This window comes from Elephas maximus, chromosome 1 (genome assembly GCF_024166365.1).
Source record: "Elephas maximus indicus isolate mEleMax1 chromosome 1, mEleMax1 primary haplotype, whole genome shotgun sequence".
Classification (NCBI taxonomy): domain Eukaryota; kingdom Metazoa; phylum Chordata; class Mammalia; order Proboscidea; family Elephantidae; genus Elephas; species Elephas maximus.
This window is the reverse complement of record NC_064819.1, coordinates 39,402,384-39,426,314: the sequence shown is the minus strand read 5'-3', so window position 1 is coordinate 39,426,314 and position 23,931 is coordinate 39,402,384. Positions and strand designations below refer to the sequence as shown.

Here is a 23,931-nt window from a genome sequence, read left to right as displayed (position 1 = left end):
ACTTAAGTCCCACAAGCCCCAAAAGGTGAAGTATGAAGTGTGACCCAGGAGGAGATACACTACATTCCAAAAAGACTGCTTGACTTCTCTAATATGTACAAACAGAAACCTGGGTCACGTGTGTGGGAATGGTTATTAACAGTGTGAGATAATAGTGCAAGAAACATAAAGTTGGATAGGACTAATTTTATTGATATGGGCCCACTAAGCACAGATTCATCATTCAATGCTTCAGCTCCAGAGGTTAGGAAAGGATTTAATAGTTTATTTTTTGGGGCACCGAAGTATGAATTATGCGGTGGCCTACACTAAATCAAGTTGAAGTACCAGACCTGCCTTGGTATACTGTAGAAGAAGGTATCCAAAAGCTTAGGGGAATTGGCATGTTAGAGGGGGTTTATCAGGTTAGACGCACAGACCTACACAGGGAGTGCCCACAGGACACCCCTTTTACCACAATGGTGGGAAACAAATTTGTGAAGGGAGCCGCAGCATCCTTGAATACTGTCGTGATTGCTATTTTATGTAAGTCAGATTTGACAGTAGGAACTCCCCTAACTGAACTAAGGCACCTAATTACAATGGGACTGATTGGACCCCGTGGTGGTAGGGGCCAAATGCAGCACTCAATCGATAAAGACAAGATGGTTGTGATTACCATAAGAGATAGTGGAGTCAAAGCAGTAATGTGAATAATCTGACTAGTATGGACTTATGGTGTTGACTACTTAGTCATGGTGTCCTCAGGAGTGAAATAGACCATAAATCTACTAAATATTTACTTGATCTGTACAAGCAGAAAAATTCTAGGTCAAATGAAGAGTGGTCTAACTTGACTCACCGGAATAGAGTCATGGCCCCTCAATAAATTCCCAGACTTGAGTGAGTTTATAGACCCACAGTCTCTTGAATGAAGGGGAAGCTGTGTCCCATTGAGGAAGAACCCCACTACACTTCCAAAAGTTTATACTGTTAATCTTTCTCCCAGCCTTCTCCAAAAGGATCTATGGCCTTTTTAAGAGAGTGACTATTTATTGGAAAAAAGTAAAAAATCAGAGTTTTCAGGGATTACTGGATGCTGGCTCTGAACTGACGTTAATAACAGGAGACCCAAATGTCACTGTGGCCCACCAGAGTGGGAACATATGTAGGTGGGTTATTTACGAAGTAATAGCTCATACCCATCTTACAGTGGTTCCAGTGGGTTCCTGAACCCATCCTGTAGTGATTTTCCCAGCTCCATATTGAATAATTGAAATAGATAAACTCAGCAACTGGCAGAACCCCCACATTACATACCTGAGAAGTGGAGTAAGGGCTTTTATGGGAGGGAAAGCCAAACGGTAGCCATTAGAACTGCCTCCACCTAGAAAATTGTAAAAGAAAAGCAATACTGCATTAATGGAGGGGTTGCAGAGATTACTGCTACCATCAAGAAAACAAAGGATGTAGGGGTGGTGATTCCCACAACATCCCCATCAAATTGCCTATTTGGCCTGTGCATAAAATGGATAAATCTTGCAGAATGGGAGTGAATTACTGAAAACTTAACCAGATGGTGACTCTAATTGCAGCTGCTGTCCAGATGTGATTTCACTGCTTGAGGAAATAAATACATCTCCTGTTACCTGGTATGCAACTAATGATCTGGTTAATGCCTTTTTCTCCATACCTGTTTCAAAGGACCACCAGAAACAGTTTGCCTTCAGCTACCAAGACCAACAATACACTTTTACTGTCCTACATCAGAGACATATCAACTCTCCAGCCCTATGTCATAATTTCCTCCTCAGGGACCTTGATTGCTATTCCCTTCCACAAGACATCACACTGGTACATTACACTGATGACATTATGCTGGTTGGACCTAGTAAAGAAGAAATGTCAATGACTCAGGATTTACAGGTAAAACGGTTGTGTGCTAGGGAGTGGGAAATTAATCCAACAAAAATTCAGGCACCTTCCACCTCAGTGAAATTTCTAGGGGTTCAGTGCTATATAGGGCATGTCAAGATATTCCTTCAAAAGTGAAGGATAATTACTGCTCCTTGTCCCTTCCACAACTGAAAATAAGCCACAATGCCTAGCTGGCGTCTTTGGATTTTGAAGGCAACATATCCCTCATTTCATTGACTATGCAAAGGCATTCAACTGTGTGGATCATGACAAATTATGGGTAACATTGCAAAGAATGTGAATTCCAGGACACTTAATTGTGCTCATGAGGAACATGTACATAGATCAAGAGGCAGTTGTTCAGACAGAACAAGCAGGTACTGAGTGGTTTAAAGACAGGAAGGGTGTGCATCAGGGTTGTATCCTTTCGCCATACCTATTCAATCCGTATGCTGAGCAAGTAATCCAAGAAACTGGACTCTATGAAAAACGGGGCATCAGGATTGGAGGAAGACTCATTAACAACCTATATTATCAAGATGACACAACCTTGCTTGCTGAAAGTGAAGGGGACTTGAAGCACTTACTGATGAAGATCAAAGACCACAGCCTTCAGTATGGATTACACTTCAACATAAAGAAAACAAAGATCCTCACAACTGAATCAATAAACAACATCATGATAAATGGAGAAAAGATTGAGGATTTCATTTTACTTGGATCCACAATCAACAGCCATGGAAGCAGCAGTCAAGAAATCAAAAGACACATTGCATTGGGCAAATCTGCTGCAAAGACCTCTTTAAAGTGTTGAAAAGTAAGGATGTCACCTTAAAGACTAATTGCGCCTGACCCAAGCCATGGTATTTTCAGTTGCATCATATGAATTTGAAAACTGGGCAAAGAATAAGGAAGACCAAAGAAGAATTGATGATGCCTTTGAGTTGTGGTGTTGGAGAAGAATATTGAATATATCACGGACTGCCAAAAGAACAAACAAATCTGCCTTGGAAGGAGTAAGAAGAGAATGTCTCTTAGAAGCAAGGATGGCAAGACTACATCTCACATACTTTGGACATGTTATCAGGAGGGATCTGTCCCTGGAGAAGGACATCATGCTGGGTAAAGTAGAGGGTCAGAGAAAAAGAGAAAGACCCTCAGTGAAGTGAATTAACACAGAGGCTGCAACAATGGGCCCAAGCATAACAACAATTGTAAGGATGGTGCAGGACTGGGCAGTGTTTTGTTGTGCATAGGGTCACTATGAGTTGGAACCAACTTGAAGGCACCTAACAACACCACCACCACTAGCACTCTGGCCTGTTTATCAAGTGACTCAAAAAGCTGCTAGACTTGCGTGGGGCCTAGAACAAGAAAGGGCTGTACAACAGGTTCAGGTTGCCATGCAAGTGGCTCGGCCACTTAGGCCATATGATCTGGCTGATCCAGTGGTGCTTGAACTGGCAGATAAAGACGTTGTTTGGAATCTTTGACAGGCCCCTATTCATGAATCACAGAGCAGATCCTTAGGATTTTGGAGCAAAGCCCTGCCACCCTGCAGATAGCTACTTTCCTTTTGAGAAACAGCTTTTGGCTTGTTTCTGAGCCTTCATAGAGACTGAATGCTTAACCATGGGACACCAAATCACCATATGGCCTCAGCTGCCCATCATTAACTGGGTATTGCCCAACTTACAGAGTTACAAAGTTGGACATGCACAGCAGCACTCCATCATTAAATGGAAGCAGTACGTATAAGATTGGGCCTGAGCAGGACCTGAAGACACATGTAAAGTAGCATGAGGACATGGCTCAAATGCCCATGGTCTTCATTCCTGTCACATTACCTTCCATTTCCCAGTCTGTACCTATGGCCTCAGAAACCCTGGTGGCATAGTGGTTAATAGCTATGGCTGTTAACCAAAAGGCCGGCAGTTTGAATCCACCAGGCACTCCTTGGATACCCTATAGGTCAGTTCTACTCTGTCCTACAGGGTCGCTATGAGTCGGAATTGACTCAATGGCAACAAGTATCTATGGCCTCATGGGGAATTCCTTATGATCAGTTAACTAAAAAAAAGAAAACTAGTGCCTGGTTTACAGATGATTCTGCATGATGTGCAGGCACCACTAGAAAGTAGACAGTGGCAGCACTATCACGCCTTTCTGGGACCTCCCTGAAGGACAGTGGTGAAGGAAAATCATCCCAATGGGCAGAACTTTGAGGAGTGCACCTGGTTGTTCACTTTGCTTGGAAAGAGAAATGGGCAGATGTGCTACTGTGTGTTGATTCATGGGCTCTGGCCAATGGTTTGGCTGGATGGTCAGGGACTTGGCAGGAAAATGATTGGAAATTGGAAACAAGGAGGTATGGGAAACGGTATGTAGATAGACCTCTCTGAATGGGTCAAAGAAGTGAAGATATATATGTCTCATGTGAATTCTCACCAAAGGGTGATCTCAGTGGAGAAAGATTTTAACAATCAAGTGGATAGGATGACACATTCGGTAAAAACCAGTCATCCTCTTTCCCCAGCCACTCCTATCATTGCCATGGTGGCAGAGATGGAGGTTATGCATGGGCTCAGCAACATGAAGTTCCACTCACCAAGATTGACTTGGATACTACCACTGCTGAGTGCTCAATCTGCCAGTAGCAGAGACCAACACAGGGTCCCCAATATGGCACCACTCCTCAAGGTGATCAGCCAGCAACCTGGTGGCAGGCTGATTACACTGGACTGTTTCTAACATGGAAAGGGTAGTTTTTTATTCCTGCTGGAATACACACTTACTCTGGATACAGATTTGCCTTCCCTGCATGCAATGCTTCTTCCAAAACTACCATCCATGAACTTACAGAATGCCTTATCCACCATCATGGTATCCTACACAGCACCACCTCAGATCAAGGGACTCACTTCACAGCAAATGAAATGCGGTGATGTTCCCATGTTCATGGAATTCACTGGTCTTATCATGTTCCCCAGCATCCTGAAGCAGCTGGCTTGATAGAATGATGAAATGGCCTCCTACAGACACAATTATGGTCCCAGCTAGGTGACAGCACTTGCAAGGTTGAGGCAATGTTCTCCAGGAGGCTGTATGTGTATATGTATAAATCATCACCCAATATATGGTGCTGTTTCTTCCATAGCCAGGATTCCTGGTGACCCACTAGCAAAAGTTTTGCTCCCTGTCCCGGTGACCCTATACTCTGTGGTTCTAGAGGTCTTAGTTCCAAAGGGAGGAATGCTTCCACCTGGAGACACATCACTGATTCCATTGAAATGGAAGTTAAGAAGGTCACCTGATAACTTTGGGTTCCTCTTCCCTCTGGATCAACAGGCAAAGAAGGGAGTTACCATATTGGCTGGTGTCATTGATCCTGATTACCAAGAAGAAATCAGATTGATATTTCATAATAGAGGTAAAGAAGAGTATGTCTTTAGTTCAGGAGATCCGTTAGGGCATCTCTTAGTACTACTATGCCCTGTGAAAAGTAAATGGAAAACTACAGCAACCCAGTTCCAACATGACTACCAACGGCCCAGACCATTCAGGTATGAAGGCTTGTTCACCCCACCAGGCAAAGAACAATGACATGCTGAGGTGCTTGCTTAAGGCAAAGGGAATACAGAATGGGTGGTGGAAGAAGGTAGTTATAAATACCAGTTACAACCACATGACCAGTTGCAGAAACCAGTACTGTAATTGTCATGAATTTATCTTGCTTGTATGTGTGCATCAAATATTTTTTGTTTTCTTCACGTATAAAATATCAGATGTAAACAGGGCTAGTGCATTTACGGTTGTATGTGTGCTAGTTGTATCTTATGTGCAAGTATGACTTTATAATTGTCTTTATTCAGAAATCATGTATGGTTTAAGGAGATGTGTACAGGTGCCAAGTCGACAAGGGGTGGACTGTGGTGGTTAAGCTTGTGTGTGTCAACTTGGCTGGGCCATGATTCTCAGGGGATTGGCAGTTATGATGTAGTTTGGCAGTCATATACTGATGTAATCACCTCCATGATAATATCTGATATAAAGTAATCACCTCCATGATGAGATCTGCTATGAGTAGCCAATCAGTTAAAACAGAGTTATTTTGGGGGTGTGACCTGAACCCAATATATGCATCTTCCTGGCAGAGCTCTCTGACTTTTGTTCTGCTCTGGATCCAGCATTTGCCTCATCAGTATCTGACCTCCAGTTCTTGGGACTTGGACCAGCAACCTGCCATCTTACCTGCTGATCTTGAATTCATCAGCCTTCGCAAATGTGAGCCGGCTGTCTGCCCTCTGACCTGTGGTTCTTGGGTTTGTCAGCCCCTGCAGCTGCGTGAGTCAGTAGAAGCCTCCAACCTGACACCTGATGCCTGACCCATGGACCTGGGACTTGCCAGCCTCTACAACAGTATGAGCCATTTCCTTGAGATAAATCTCTCTCTCTCTCTCTCTCTCTACACACATACATATGTGTGTGTATATATATTACATGTATATACTCTTCACTGGTTTTACTTCTCCACAGAACCCAGCCTAAGACAGGGGTCATTAGTTTACATTAATGGTGGTGGGTTGATTTGAAAAAGGATATCAAGAATGGTTGCACATCTCGAAGAAAGTAATCATGCCACTGAATTGTACAAGTAGAAAATTTTGAGACAGCTATGTTTTGTTATGTATGTTTTTACCACAATAAATTAAAACAAAGAAATGACACAGCAGAGCCCACCAGCAGCTCTAAATACTGGGGTGGAGGAGGGATGCTGAAGGTCTGTGTAGCTCACGGGACTCAATGGCTTCCTCAAACCAGGGGCTCTGTGTGTTCAAAGATTCTCAGGGAGTCACAAGGGGAATTTGCCTTTCCTGAAGTGGCTAAGTGATACGGCTGCTAACCAAAAGATCGGCAGTTCAAATCCACCAGCCACTCCTTGGAAACCCTGTGGGGCTGTTCTATTCTGTCCTCTAGGGTTGCTATTGGGTCAGAATCAACTCAAAGGCAATGGGTTTGGTGCTGAAGGCACCTGAGACTGGGGAAGATTGCTTCAGTGCCTGGTATTTTAAAAACTTTGTCAAGCAAGAGAGAAATACCGAGAAATTTTTGGCTGTAAAGAGTTTGGTGACATATACAGAAATGGTCCTCAGTGGAATACTCAGTCTCCAAGCCCCATTGTGGGGCACCTGCCCCACAGACAGTCCTGGCCTTATCCATCCACGGCCAGTTCTAGGCCCATACCCCACAACCTGTCCTGGTCATGCCCCCCAGCTCGTCCCAGCCTCATGCCCCCACAGATCTGTAGACCATTATGGTTCCCATCATGACCCTGAATTACTCTTTGCACTATGGCTCCCTCTTTCTAAATCAACCTAAACTGTCTACCCACACAGCAGAGGAAGCTATGAAAGAAAGCAAGATTTTACATACATGAAAGTAAGGTAGTTCACAATGTTGGCAAAGTGAGAAAATGCCCCAGGGACAACACCTGTGTGCAATTCTTGGCAGAGTCGTGGCCCAGAAGAACAGATTTCTAGCCCTTATGCTACTTGAAGGTGAACTTAATCCCTTGTCTAGGAAGAAACAAACTAGAGTTTGACCCCAGAGGTACTTCTAACACTTGCCTCCTGCGATTTGAAGCTGGTCTTCCATGGCCTACCTGGAACCCTGCTTCACCTTCTGAGTGTTTGTGACCCTGTAATGTTGGGATCTCTAAAAAATACCAATGATGCCAGCTTCTTTACTTCTTATGTTTTTCTTTTTAAAATTAGGTTTGCTTTTCCAGGAGCATCATGTATTACAGAAATAGAATTCTATGACATTCTTTAGAAGGGAGAAGGATTTTTTAAAGATCAGAAATCAACAGAAATGCCTATGTTTGAAGAGGATTTAAAAAAAATTTTTGCATACTGTAAAATTCACTCTTTTATGGTGTAGCGTTCTATGAGTTTTGACAAATGCATAGAGTTGCGCAACCACCACAAAACTGAGACGCTGAACAGTTCCATCCTTTCCCCAAACGGTTTTAAGCTGCCCCTTTGTAGACAATGCCTTCAAGCCCTCTGTCATACACTATTATCTCAAACATTTAACCATGATCCTTAAGTTGATGTGTAAAAACCCCTTGAATGTTTTTGTTTACTTTCTAACGTAGGTGTCCACAAAAAATATGGCTGGAAAGGCCACTGATCTCCTCTCCACCCCTATAGTTTTTTTTGCCTTTTTTAGAATGCCATACAAATGGAATCATACAGTGGGTAGGATTTTGCATCTGGCTTCTTTCATGTAGTGTAATGCATTTGAGATTAACTCACATTTATGTGAAGGTGAGTTTTCTCTTTTCTTGGGTAAATATCTAGCAGTGGGATTGCTAGGTCGTGTGGTAGGCATACATTTTTCTTTGTAAGAAACTGCCAAACTGTTTTCAAAAGTGGCTGTACCATTTTGCATTCTCATCAGCAACTTATGAGGGATTTGATTATGGCACATACTTGTCAACACTTGGTATTGTCAGGTTGTTTTGTTGTTTTTTTTCTATCTATTTAAGTCATTGTTTAATAGGTATGTCGTTCTAATAGGTAAGGAGCCCTCGTGGTGCAGTGGTTAAAGTGCTGGACTGCTAACTGAAAGAGTAGTGATTCAAAACCACCAGTGGCTCCATGGGAGAAAGATGTGGCAGTCTGCTTCCATAGAGATCTATAGCCTTGGAAACCCTATGGAATCGCTATGAGTCACAATCAACTCGAGGGCAGTGGGTTTGGTTTAACAGCTATGTAGCGATAGCACTTTGTAGTTTGAATTTGAATTTTCCTAATGCAGATGATATTGAACATCTTTCCATATGCTTATTTGTCATCTGTATGTCATCTTTAGTGGAGGTTTCTTCTCTAATGAAATATTTCAAACATATAGATAATAATGTAACACTCACCATTAATACCTAAAAGATTTAACCATGATCCTGAAGTTGATGTACATAACCCTCACTAATGTTTTTGTTCACCTACTTATTTGTGTAGTTATCCAAAAACAATATGGCTGGAAAGGTAGAATAAAAATGGACTTTCTGGAAAAATACGATGAAAATGGAGATTGCCACAAATTTTAAAGATCTAGCTCTTCAAGACCATACCTTTTTTTAGTGGTAAGAACAATGCCTGTATTTCTTTATTGCTGTATGCCCAGTTTTTAGATTTTTGTTTTGTTTTGTTTTAGTTTTTCTTATCATTCTAAAAATATAGATAAATGACATTTGCCAATTCAACATTTTTCACGTATACAATTCAGTGAGATCAATCACATTAATCACGTTACCCTATCATCACCAATATCCTTTGCCAAATTCCCCATCCCCATAAAAAAAACTCAGTGCTTCCTAAACAATAATTCCCCTACTCCTCCTCCCTCCTGTCCCTGGTAAACATTTATTAAACTGTGATCTCCATATGTTTGCCTATTCTAGGTACTTTATATTAGTGAGGTCATACAATGTTTGTCCTTTTGCAATTGACTTACTTTATTCAGCATAATGTTTTCAAGGCTCCATGTTCTGGCATGTAACAGGCCTTCATTTCTCTGTATAGCAGAGTTATGTTTCATGGTATGTATTTACCACATTTTGTTTATCTATTCATTTGTTGATGGGTATTTGTGTTGTTTCCAACTTTTGGTTATTGTGAATAGTGCTGCAAAGAACATTGGTGTACATGTTCACATTGCTGCTTTCAAGTCTTCTGGATATGTATGTAATAGTGAAATTCCTGGGTCATATGGTAGCTCTACTTTTAACTTCCTGAGAAACAAACTGTTTTCCATAGCAAGCCCATACCTTTTAATAACTCCCATAAATTTGGCACGGCTGGGTCTAGTCTGTGGTTTGGTAACTCTGACCTTGCTCCTGTGGTCTCTCTTTATCTGCAGGGTTGGCTGGGATGCGAGTGTAACCTCTAGTGGATGTGGTCACACCGAACTGTCTCCTCTCAGTTCTCTGCAAAGGCTTGACTGTTTCTGTGAGTCTGTGGTTTGAGGTAGCTACTGGATTTGACCCTGACTGCCTGAATGCTAAAGGCAGAGGAATTCTCCGCAACTCTCTTTTCTCCCACTAAGCTGCCCTGTAGGCGGGACATAAATTTCTGTACTGATACTTCCATATCTGCCCTGGCTGCTTTGGTAATGATATTTTATAACTCCTAGGAAAGACTCGTATGGAAATAAACAGTGGTGACATCTCTACAAGAATCTAAGACTGGTTTAACTTATATGTCTAACGAACATGCTATGACTTTGAAACCAATGGAGTCCAACCAGGAGTCAGCCATCTTTAAAATGCATGTTTCCATGTGGATCTAGGCAAAAAAAGAAAACAATTCTGCTGAAGCCCTGCTGCTAGTAGGTCAGTACAGAGTGTGTTTCTTAGTTCTTTAAAATCGCAGGGACAATTATATTGGAGAGGAGAATCATTTCCTGGTATAAGCATTGCCCCAGGAGAGTTACAATGCTTTACTCAGCGTCTCATCTTTACATGACCCACATGGTACCAGTGGGGCATTCCCAGTCCCTACAGCCATAGGAGAGCATCAACAGATACTATTTAGTAATAACAGGATCATGGAAGAGTCATGATGGGCATGGGGAGGGTGGAGGTGGTACCTCAAATACATCTCTCAGTGGGCTAATGGTAAAGCAGGGCCACTGCACACTGTTGCACAGGTTTTACACTGAACAACACTGGGGAACCATCCACATCATAGCTGCTGTGTGTATATATATATATATATGCATTACTACAACTTTCTGGAAGATGGCAATAAAATGCTTTTAGGAAGGGGTACAGTTCAGGTTAACAATGTTGCTGACTGTAATCAAATAGAAGCCAAGGAATGTGTCTTTTTAACTATCAAACACCTATATCTAAGCCCAGTGTCTGGAACAGAGGATGTTTTCAACACATATTGTTTTAAATTGACTGCTAAAGATCTCAACAGAGTATAGTCCTGAATTAGCAAAAATACATATTCCCAGAATCTCTGGAAAGAATTTTACCCATAAAACCACTCCTCCTAATAATAATAACTGGTTTAAAATTAGAAAAGGTATACGGCAAGGTTGTATTTTTTCACCTTATTTATTCAATCTGTATACTGAACAAATAATCCAAGAAGCTGGACTATATGAAGAACATGGCATCAGTATTGAAAGAAGACTCATTAACAACCTGCAATATGTAAATGACACAACCTTGCTTGCCAAAAATGAAGATGAATTGAAGTACTTACTGATGACAGTCAAGACTACAGCCTTCAGAATGGATTACACCTGAACGAGAAGAAAACAAAAATCCTCACAGCTGGACTGAAACAACATGATAAATGGATAAAAAATTCACGTTGTCAGCAATTTCATTGTACTTGGATCAACAATCAATGTCCACAAAGAAATCAAATGACATATTGCATTGGGCAAATCTGCTGCAAAAGACCTCTTTAAAGTGTTAAAAAGCAAAGATGTCACTTTGATATCTAAGATGTGCCTCGCCTAAGCCATGGTCTTTTCAATCACCCCAAATGTTGGACAATGAAAAAGGAAGGCAGAAGAAGATTGATGCATTCAAAATGTGATGTTAGTGAAGAATACTGAATATACTGTGGACTGCCAGAAGAAAGAACAAATTAGTCTCAGAAAAACACAATCGGAATGCTTGTTAGAAGCAAAGATGGTGAGACTTGGGCTTGCTTACTTTGGACAGGTTATCAGGAAAGACCAGTTGCTAGAAAAGGACATCACAGTTGGTAAAGTAGAGGGTAAGCAAAAATGAGGGAAACCCTAATGAGATAGGTTGACATAATAACCACAACAATGGACTCATACAAATGATGATAAGGATGGCATATGAATAGGCAACGTTTTGTTCTGTTATACATAAGGTTGCCATGCGTCAGAACCAATTTGGTGGTAACAACAACAAATAATGATAATAGACTTAGGCATGCTACAGTGTGCCAGGCACCAAGGAAGTGATTTAAGGACGTCTTGGATTTTATAGGATTGTGTTGTTTTCCCAACAATGCTATGGAGTAGATATTCATATCCTTATTTTACACTTGGGAAAATGAGCTCAAGGAGGTTAGTATATTGTCTAAAGTCACATGTGTAAAGCCAGAATTAGAGCTCAGTGCTCATGACTCCTGATCTAAGACTATCTATATCTTCACAGTCCAATATACCTGCCACATGTGACTACTGAGCACTTGACATGCAGCTGGTCTGAACTGAGACATGCTGATAATGCACACTGTATTTCAAAGACATAGTATAAAAAAGGAATGTAAAATGGCTCATTAATGATCTATTTATATTGTTTACTATACATCTTCAAAGGGTAATATTGGATATATTGGATTAAACACATTAATTATTAAAATTAATTCCACCTGTTTCTTTTTTTAGATTTAAAATTACACACATGGTTTACACATCTATGGTCACATTGTGTTTTTATTATTGGACAGTGTTCATTGCTAGGAGAAGCTGAGTGAGAGATCATTTTATTTAAAAGGAAGAATCCAACAGAGCAGCCGAAAGCCTGGTGTAGTGTCAACTCAGTCCACCATTTGGTCCTGGGCAGGTTCCTTTACCTCTCTGTGTCTCAGTTTCCTCCTTTATGAAACTGGTGGACAATAAGTTCTCTCCCAACTCCAAGTTTTATGCAAGCCAAAGGAACATTCATGCTCTGTTTCTTGTCCTTCCTAAAAGCACACCCAATTACCCTGGTGGTTTTGTGGTTTAGATACATAACAATCTGATAAAGAAGATGATCATTTTCTCAGGATGTAGAGGAAGTTGTTATAATGCTATTGCTGTTCCTTTAAATCCTGAAGGGCACAAATGCCGTATTACGTGTTTGCTTGGGGGATACTTGTGGGTGAAGGAATAATCAGATGCCAGTCAACTAACTTAGGTTCTTAGCCACTTTTAGGATGTTGTTCTTCTTGAACTCTTAATTTCTTTCTTGTGGTTTATCTCGCCAACAGACCTTGATGTAATCATTTCCCTGTAATTTATAGATAACATCTCTTTCACTAAATATAGAATACTGCCTCTATCAAAGTATTTTTTTACAGGCAACTCCTATCTTGAATGGAAATTAAACAAGAAATTGTAATTACTAATAATGACATAACAGTGGTACAGATATGCAGTTAACTTTAAATGTCTAGTTAAAAGAATAACATCATTTGAATAAAGATGTAGAAGAAAATTATACCCATTGCAACACTTTCCATTAGATTCCAGTCATGTGCCTTCCAAAACAGGCACCCTGTTACACAGCACTTTACCCATTATTTTAGCAGCCATGGTGGAAGTGTAGTAGCTAGAGAAAGCTCCTTGTTCTGCTCTGCTCAGTCAACATCTGGAGGTTCCTTTTTGATGGTCACCCTTTGAAGAGCAGGATATGAGAGAGAGTTCCTGTTCACTCACACCCATTCAAAGGTGGCGGCGCTTCTCTGGTGATAGAAGAGTGAGGTGTAGGACAATTGTTACCCCCAGAAACTTATGTCAGTCCATTCAGTGTCTCATTCCACGTGACTTCTATGGTAGTTAAGGAATTTTCCTCAAGCCTTAGAGACATGCATGAGAAAGAGAGTTGGTAGATGAGGTACTCAAAGCAGATGGAAACGGTAAAAGGTGGAATATACAAGTTTGGCCACCTTTTCACTTGAATTTTTTTTCATTCATTCCCTCTGCCCCACTCCTGAAGAGGTTAAAATGCTAAATTTGGAATAGAGAAGGCTCCCACTAGACAGGATAACGGGCCATCCTGTTTTGTGAAGGGCTGTTATGAGGAAAGAGATTTGATCTGCTCTGTTGGCCCTCATGATTCATCTCTAGCAAGAAAGCGAAGTTTTCTAAAGGTGGAGCAGATGTCTCAGCAACTAGAATGCTTGAGTCCAGGTCATTACTGCATGTGGGGCCCTCAGGCCAGCACAGAGTTTCACAACTTTAAACCTCACGATGAACGAGGCCAGCTCTTTGATCCCTGTCTCCTCGGGCCCCCAGTAGATGTGGTCACACCCTCCACAGCATCCAGGCAGTTGTAGCCTGTGAGGAGGAAGGGTCAGTGTCTGCTCCCAAATGTCCTGTTAGGTCTTCTCTGAGAGAAGTGGAAGCCCTTGCACCCCAAAGCAACTGTAAGTGAAAGGCACATTATCATTAGCCTGCTGAGCAAACTAAGGTGACCGAAGGCCCCTGCCCACTAAGAGTGAGCTCTGGTGTCCACCCCAAAGGTGCTGCATGGACATGGCATGTTCTTGCCTGTTAACTGCTCTTGTCTAGTTGGAACTATGACTATGGCGTACTGAGCAGCCACTTTGACAGTGTGTGAGTGCTATGTGCTTCTTATCTTGGCTAGGCCTGAGCAAGACTGTGGTAGAGGGGTCCAGAATTGCAGCCCCGTCCCGCCGACAGGAAAGGGTGCTAATAACCAGCAGAGCCGCATGATGTTCACATGCTGATCTGGTATAGCCTTCTGTCACTCGTTACACTACAAGTGCAAGGGAAAAGACAAGCTTCTCACTAAGAAAGCTCCCTCATCCCCAAATGCACTTTTTTGTCTGTGGTATACAGGGTGTTGACAGAGACACTTTTTGTAGCACAGGAATTGCCTGCCATGGCCCAAAGTGGAGAGGCAAGGATAACCACATATTCAAAAGAAATCTGAGAATAGTTGGGGGTTGGACATCCTCTCAGACCTCCCTTTGTGGGAATTGCTGGACCTCAGAGAGAGCTGTGAGTCCCCCTTGATTCCCTCTGGCAGGGGGCAAGGCGCTCCAGGAAGCACATGCAGAGAGGGAGGATGCCTACAAAGAGAGGTGCCTATCTCATTTTCACAGCCATGGACTCAACTGAGGGGTGGGAGAGGAGGGCTGGGGAGGGAGCATGCAACACTAACAGAAGAGATCCTGAGAGAGGGAACCCTGAGAGAGGGAGATGTGGGAATTTCTCATCTTCGTCTCGTATATACTGTCCGTCCTGTCCTGGGTTGCCCTTTGTGATCTCCACAGCTCCTTCCTGTGGCAGTGGGACAAGACAGCCTCAGTCTGAATCTCTGATCTCCTGCTTAACTAGCTGTTTGATCCTTTAGCCTTCTCGGTTGTAAAGGGGTCACACTGGCAGCTGCCTCCAAGTGTTGTTTTGAAAATTAAATGGGTAGATGCACGTACAACAGGGCACGTGGGAAGTGTACAGCAAACATTCACTTCTATTGTCACTGTTATTCTTATAATAATTTTTTTTGGCATCTTAGTGCTCTTTATTTTTTTTATTGTGCTTTAAGGAAAGTTTACAAATCAAGTCAGTCTCTCATACAAAAATTTATATATACCTTGCTATGTACTCCTAGTTGCTCTCCCTCACTAAGACAACACACTCCTCGTCTCCACCCAGCCAGCTCCTGTCCCCCCTGCCTTCTCTTTTCCCCTCCATACAGGAACTGCCCACATAGTCTCATGTGTCTACTTGAGCCAAAAAGCTCACACTTCACTAGTATCATTTTCTGTCTTATAGACCAGTCCAATACCTGTCTGACTAGTTGGCTTTGGGAATGGTTCCAGTCTTGGGCTAACAGAAGATCTGAGCACCATGACCTCCGGGGTCCTTCTAGTCTCAGTCAGACCATTAAGTCTGGTCTTTTTATGAGAGCTTGAGGTCTGCATCCCACTGTTCTCCTGCTCCATCAGGGATTCTCTGTTGTGTTCCCTGTCAGGGCAGTGATCTGTGGTAGCTGGGCACCATCTAGTTCTTCAGGTCTCAGGCTGGCATAGCCTCTGATTTATGTGGCCCTTTCTATCTCTTGGGTTCATGATTACCTTGTGTCTTTGGTGTTCTTCATTCTCCTTTGCTCCAGGTAGGTTGAGACCAATTTGATGCACCTTAGATGGCTGCTTGCTAATGTTTAAGACCCCAGATGCCTCTCACCAAAGTGTGATGCAGAATGTTTTCTTAATACATTTTGTTATGCCAATTGACCTGGATGTCCTCTGAAACCATGGTCCCCACACCTCTGCCACTGCTACTCAGGATTTGAAGCATTGGATTGTATTCAGGAAACTTCTTTGCTTTTAGTTTAGTCCAGTTGTGCTGAGTGCTGATCTCTCCTGTACTGTGTGTTGTCTTTCCCTTCACCTAAGATACTTCTTGTCCACTAATTAGTGAATACACTTCTCCCTCCCCCTCCACCCTGTAACCATCAAAGAATATTTTCTTCTGTGTTTAAACTATTTCTTGAGTTCTTATAACAGTGGTCTCATACAATATTTGTCCTTATGCATCTAATTTCACTCAGCATAATGCCTACCAGATTCCTTCACGTTATGAAATGTTTCACGGATTCATCATTGTTCTTTATTGTTGCATAGTATTCCATTGTGTGACTATATCATAATTTATTTATCCATTCATCCACTGATGGGTACCTTGGTTGCTTCCATCTTTTTGCTATTGTGAACAGTGCTGCAATGAGCATGGGTATGCATATATCTGTTTGTGTGAAGGCTCTTATTCCTCTAGGATATATTCCAAAAAGTGGGATTGCTGGATCATATGGTAGATCTATTTCTAGCTTTTTAAGAAAGTGCCAAATTGATTTCCAAAGTGGCTGTATCATTTTACATTCCCACCAGCAGTGTGTAAGTGTTCCAGTCTCTCCACAACCTCTCCAACATTTATTATTTTGTGTTTTTTGGATTAACGCCAGCTTTGTTGGAGTGAGATAGTATCTCATTGTAGTTTTGATTTGCATTTCTCTAAGTCTAAGGATAGAGAGCATTTCCTCATGTATCTGTTAGCCATCTGAATATCTTCTTTGGTGAAGTGCCTGTTCAAATCCTTTGCCCATTTTTTAATTGGGTTATATGTCTTTTTGTGGTCAAGTTTTCGCAGTATCATGTAGATTTTAGAGATCAGACACTGATCGGAATTGTCATAGCTAAAAATTTTTTCCCAGCCTGTTCATAATCTTTTTACTCTTTTGGTGAAGTCTTTGGATGAGCATAAGTATTTGATTTTTAGGAGCTCCAAGTTATCTAGTTTTTCTTCTGGTGTTTGTGCATTGTTAGTAATGTTTTGTGTACTGTTTATACCATGTATTAGGGCTCCTAGTGTTGTCCCTATTTTTTCTTCCATGACCTTTATCATTTTAGATTTTATATTTAGGTCTTTGATCCATTTTGAGTTTGTTTTTGTTTTTGTGCATGGTGTGAGATATGGGTCTTGTTTCATTTTTTGGAGGTGGATATCCAGTTATGCCAGTACCATTTGTTAAAGAGACTGTCTTTTCCCCATTTAACAGACTTTGGGCCTTTGTCAAATATCGGCTGCACATATGTGGATGGATTTCTGTCTGGATTCTCAATTCTGTTCCGTTGGACTGTGTATCTGTTGTTGTACCAGTACCAGGTTGTTTTGACTACTGTGGCAGTATTCTTATAATTCTTAATAACAGTATTGCTAGGAGCTGCCCTCCATTCTGGACATGTGATGGTGAGCAAATCCACACACAGTCCATGTTCTCATGAAGGTTACAGTCCAGTGGGAGAGGCTGACATTAATCAAATAACCACTAAGTGTGGGAGGAAGAAAGAGCAGCAGGAGAAAGTGGTGAAGCAGTGCCCAGAGCTAGCAGGGCTGTGTCAGAAGCCATCCTGACTCAGCTTGGAGGGATGCCCTGTCATGAGTACCTTGTCTCAGTATTAGTGCTTCACTTGTTTACCTCTTGCACTAGTCCATGAGCACCTCAAGGAAGAGAATATTGTCTTGAAGCTGTATATTCCTGGGAACTAGCAAAATGTAGAAACATGGTGTGTCTTCAATAGGTGTTGAATGAATACTTTTTTTCTTAAAAAAACACTGTTCTTGTCCTTTCTGGTTCCAAGCAACCCCTAAGTGTTGCCATTTGCATGAGGGTAAACAATGGGACCAATGGCAAACAGAGAATCCCAAGGAGATCAAGAGGCATGGCTGCTGGGGAGGAGAGAAGAGGAGCATGGAGGTTCATGAAGGGTTGGCATGGAAAGCCTATAGAGGGAGCCATGGTACTGCGGTCACTGCTTGAGGACAGAGAATCCACCTTGGAGTTTGGAAGGGGAGGGGATAGAGGTGAAAGGCAGGGAAAAAAATGAATCCAGACACAGGAGGGGGAGGACAGAGACATTCCTGCTGTCTGGCCACAGGGGAGCTGAGACCAACAGGGATCACCGCACTGCTGAGGTGCAAGGAAGTTCAGCCCTGTGACCCAGAAGGACCCAGGAATGCCCATCGCTTGGGACTGCACCATTGAAGGGGCCCACACATCAACCTAAGAAAATGGAAAACCACAAAAATGATGCAAAGAGATGCATCAATGTGTAAAGATTACATTTTATGCTTTTTTTCTGTCTGGTAACAAAAGTAATGTGAGGCTGATGGAGAGATTTTGGAAAACACAAAAAGTACAGAAGAAAATTTAAAATTCATGACCTTGATCAAAGACTTCATAGAAGAATCCTGCTCAAAAGGGGGAAAGTGCAGAACAGAATTTTCAATTTTCATGGATGTTAGAGTTTCCTGAACGAGGGAGGGTGGATGAACCCCTGAAACTATTGGCCTGAGATAATCTTTAAACCTTAAACCAAAAATAGGCCCTGAAGTCATCTTAAAACCAACTAGTAAAAAAAGCTTGCCTTGAGCCTTACGCTCTTTTAAGGGCTATATACACGAGATCAAATTGACAACAGCAACTCAAAAGATTAGATAGGAAACTTAGGGGGCAGTGAATTTATGTTAATAAAGGAGGAACAACTCAGAAAAGGAGGGTGAGAATGGTTGCACAACTGGAAGAATGTAATCAATGTCACTAAATTGTACGTGTAGGAACTGTTGAGTTGGTATATGTTTTGCTTTGTATATTCTCAAAACAATAAAATAAATAAAATTTAGGAAAAAAAATCTGGTGAGGAGGCAAAGATGGCTGACTAGGTAGAAGCTACCTCGGATCCCTCTTGCAACAAAGACTCAGAAAAACAAGTGAATCGATCACATACATGACAATCTATGAACCCTGACCATCAAACACAGATCTAAAGAGTTGACCTGACTGACAGAGACTGAGAACAAACATCCACAGGGAAGCAACGACTGCTTTCAGAGCCTGGAGCCAGGGTCCCAGTCAGAAAACCTTGGCTCCAGGCTTTGGACTGGGTGCAGGGGAGCTGAGCACGGCATCCTGAGATGGCGCAAACACGGGACGCAGCCCTAGCCCCCAGAAGTGACCTCGGGGGGAACCCAGCCAGTGCATGCAGACAGCGCAGCGACACAGCTGACAGGAGGAGAAGTAACGGGGAGGCAGCAACTGATTTTGGAGCCTGGAGTGCAGTGTCTCATCCAGGGAACCTTGACGCTGGGCTGTGGACTGGGAGCGGAGAAACTGACCACTGCTTCTGAGACAGCACAAGCACAGGACGTGGGCCAGACCCTCGGGGGCAATCTCGACCCAGCCAATGCACACAGGCTACACACCCCTTGGGAATCTCAGATAAAACAGTCTTTGCCAAACAAGATAAGTAACTTTGTCTATATCTCTCCTATTTATCTGATCCCTCCCCTCCCCTTCCCAGGAGGCTTCATTAACATTGGAATTTCCTGAGCCAGAGAGTGAAGTGCTCTGCGGCTTTTCTTTTCTTTTTTTTTTTTGGCCTCTTCCTAACCCATTCTCCTGGCCTGAGAGAAGCAGCTACAAAAAACCCAGGGACCAAAAATCCTTCCCTAATTGGACTAAAAATACAGAACCAGCTCCAGCCAAGCATATGTGATCCATGGTCTTGGGCTTTCATCCCTACAGGGAGCAAGGTGGCTATTACACTGCAAAGGCAATTCTGATAGGGATCTGACTGTAATTGTTTTAGCTGATTACTGGAAAGACAAGTTTCCCAGATATGATATCTCTGCATATTCAAAAGACCCCTCACTGACCCACAACAGGGAACTGAGGGCTGAAGCTCCCCCCAGACCACCTAGCCTCCTGCCTTAGGGGTCCAAGGATGGTGACACCAACCAATCTGTAGAGGTACTTGCATTGGGTGCCTAAGGTACAGCTGCAGAGCCCACCCACCAAAGTGCTTTAGGAATAGAGACACACTTACCTCACTGGCACTTGGGGGAAGCCTGTCAGCATCCTGCCCCCTCTGGAGTGTGACCCCCTGCTGCTACTAGAATCTGGTGCACACAACTATCACCACTACTCCTCTAAGTGAATACGTGACAGTCTGCACCACACACTTGACCCAAAATCAGATTCTACTCAAGAATAGTGAATGGACTCTTAGGCTTATATATATGGTAACAGCCCAAACCAGCTGGTAAGAGGACATAAGTGATTCAAGGGCTACAACAATCAAGACAGCATAATCTAGTAGCCCATCTACGTATATTGAAAGAAAACAAAACAAGATAAGACTCAGTGAGCAAATATAAAATAAATCCTTACAATATCTTATAGATGGCTTGGAGACAACAGTCACTATCAAACCACATAAAGAAGCAGAGCACGATTGCTTCTTCAACTCCCCAAACTAAAGAGTCAAATCTTACCCAAATGAAGATACAATCATGCAATTGCCAGAAGCAGAATATAAAAAACTAATTTACAGAATGCTTCAAGACATCAGGGATGACCTCAGAAATGAAATAAGGTAATCTACAGAAAAAGCCGAAGAACACACTGATAAAGCAGTTGAAGGAATCAAAAAGATTATCCAAGAACATAGCAGAAAAATTAATAAGCTGCAAGAATCCATAGAGAGACAGCTTTCAGAAATCCCAAAGATTAACAGTAAAATTACAGAATTAGACAACTCAATAGGAACTCAGAGGACCAAACGCGAGCAATTGGAATGCAGAGTGGGGGACCTGGAGGACAAGGGAATTGGCACCAATATAGCTGAAAAAAATCAGATAAAAGAATTAAAAAAAAATGAAGGAACCCTGAGAATCATGTGGGACTCTATCAAGAAGAATAATGTGTGTGATTGGAGTCCCAGAACAGGGAGGGATAACAGAAAATACAGAGAGAATAGTTAAAGATCTGTTGGTGGAAAACAACCCTGACATCATGAAAGATGAAAGGATATCTATCCAAGATGCTCCTCGAACCCCATATAAGATTGATCCAAAAAGAAAATCACCAAGACATATTATCACCAACATTGCCAAAACCACAAAGAGAAAATTTTAAAAGCAGCCAGGGATAAAAGAAGGGTCTCCTATAAAGGAGAATCAATAAGAATAAGTTCAGACTGCTCAGCAGAAACCATGCAGTCAAGAAGGCAATGGGATGACATATATAGAGCACTGAAGGAGAAAAACTGCCAGTCAAGGATCATATATGCAGCAAAACTCTCTCTGAAATATGAAGGTGAAATCAAAACATTTACAGATAAACACAAGCTTAGAGAATTTGCAAAAACCAAACCAAAGCTACAAGAAATACTAAAGGAAATTGTTTGGTCAGGAAATCAATAATATCAGATACCAGCACAACACAAGTTCACAGAAAAGAACATCCTGATATCAACTCAAATAGGGAAATCGCAAGAACAAATTAAGATTAATTTTAAAAAGAAAAAAATTCTCAAAACAGGGAATCATTGAAGTCAATATGTAAAAGATCACAATAATCGAAAAGAGGGACTGAATACAGGAGGCATAGAACTGCCATATGGAGAGGGAAACAAGGCGATATAGGACAATACAAGTTAGGTTTTTACTTAGAAAAATAGGGGTAAATATTAAGGTAACCACAAAGAGGTATAACAACACCATAACTCAAAATAAAAACCAAGAAAAACATAACGTCTCAGCAAACATAAATTCAACTACTATGAAAATGAGGAACACACAATTTACAAAGAAAAACTTCTCAGCACAAAAAAGTAAGTGGAGAGGGGGCCAAGATGGCTGACTAGGTAGACGCTACCTCAGATCCCTCTTGCAACAAAGACTCGAAAAAACAAGTGAATCGATCATATGCATGATAATCTACGAACACTGAACAACAAACACAGATTTAAAGAGTGGACCTGAGTGACAGAGACAGAGAACGAACAACTGCAGGGAAGCAGCGACTGCTTTCGGAGCCTGGAGCCAGCGTCCCGGTCAGGTAACCTTGGCGCAGGGGAGCTGAACACGACATCTCTGATGGCGCAAACATGGGGCGCAGCCCTACCCCCTGAACTGACCCCAGGAGGGGGCCCAGCCGGTCTGCTCGGGCAGTGGGGCGACGTGGCTGGCGGGACGAGAAGTCCCCGGGAGGCAGCGACTGATTTTGGAGCTGGGAGTGCAGCATCCCAGCAGGGGAACCTTGATGCTGGGCTTTGGACTGGCAGCAGAAGATCTGACCGTGGCTTCAGCGGGCCAGACCCTTGGGGACAATCTCCACACAGCCAGCACACATAGGCGACATGCCCCTCGGGAATCTCAGATAAAATAGTCATCCCAAGCAGACAAGCAACTTTGGCTATATTCTGGGGTGCTACTCTCTGCTGTTTTTCTGAACCCTCCCCTCCCCTTCCCAGGCAGCTTCATTAACAGTGGAATTTCCTGAGCCAGAGGGGGAATGGCTCCGGCTCTGCAGCTTTGCTTTTCCTTTTTTTTTTTTTTTTTTGGTCTTTTCCTAACCCATTCTTCCGGCCTGAGAGAAGCAACCACAAAAAACCCAGGGACCAAAAATCCTTCCCTGATTGGACTAAAAACACAGAACCAGCTCCAGCCAAGCATATATGATCCAAATCTCGGGCTTTCATCCTTACAGGGAACAAGGAGGCTGTTATAATGCAAAGGCAGTTCTGACAGGGATCTGACTGCATTTTTTTTTTTCACGGATTTACTGGAAAAACAAGTTTCCCAGGTCTGATATCTCTGCTTATTCAACAGAGCCCTACCTAACCCACAACAGGGAACTGAGGGCTGAAGCTCCCCCCAGACCACCTAGCCTCTTGCCTTAGGGGTCTAAGGAGGGTGACATCTACCAATCAGTAGAGGTACTTGCATTGGGGGTCTAAAGTACAGCTGCAGTGCCCTCCCACCAAGGTGCTATAGGAATAGAGACACACCTACCTCACTGACACTTGGGGGAAGCCTGTCAGCATCCTGCCCCCACTGGAGTGTGAACCCCAGCTGCTAATAGAATCTGGTGTGCACAACTATCACCACTACTCATCGAGGTGGATAGGTGTTAGGGTGCAGCACACACTTGATGACCCAAAATCAGATTCTACTCAAGAATAGTGAATAGACTCAGGCATATATACCTGGCAACAGCCCAAACCAGCTGGTAATAGGTCATAAGTAAGACAAGGGCTACAACAAACAAGACAGCACAATCTAGTAGCCCATCCACGTATATTGAAAGAAAACAAAACAAGATAAGACTCAGTGAGCAATTATAGAATAAACCACTACTATATCTTAAAATTTTTTTTTTTTTTTATATCTTAGTGATGCCTTGGAGACCGCAGTCGATATCAAACCACATAAAGAAGCAGACCATGACAGCTTCTGCAACCCCCCAAACAAAAGAATCAAAATCTTTCCCAAATGAAGATACAATCCTGCAATTATCAGATACGGAATATATAAAAAACTAATTTACGGAATGCTTCAAGACATCACAAACGAAATAAGGCAAACTGCAGAAAAAGCCAAGTTGAAGACCTCAAAAAGATTATTCAAGAACATAGTGGAAAAATTAATAAGTTGCAAGAATCCATAGAGAGCATGTAGAAATTCAAAAGATTAACAATAAAATTACAGAATTAGACAACGCAATAGGAAGTCAGAGGAGCAGACTCGAGCAATTAGAATGCAGACTGGGAAATCTGGAGGACCAGGGAATTACCACCAACATAGCTGAAAAAAAATCAGATAAAAGAATTTTAAAAAATGAAGAAACCCTAAGAATCATGTGGGACTCTATCAAGAAGGATAACTTGCGGGTGATTGGAG

At 42.3% G+C, this 23,931-nt stretch overlaps 1 long non-coding RNA gene across 1 annotated transcript; it reads left to right on the top strand.

Annotated features, from left to right (window-relative positions):
• Positions 1-5,720: 5,720 nt before the first annotated feature.
• On the top strand, positions 5,721-10,926 carry LOC126075102 (uncharacterized). The gene is made up of 3 exons (XR_007517115.1): positions 5,721-6,315; positions 8,919-9,043; positions 9,820-10,926. It is a non-coding gene; the product is annotated as an uncharacterized LOC126075102 (long non-coding RNA).
• The last annotated feature ends 13,005 nt before the right edge of the window (positions 10,927-23,931 follow it).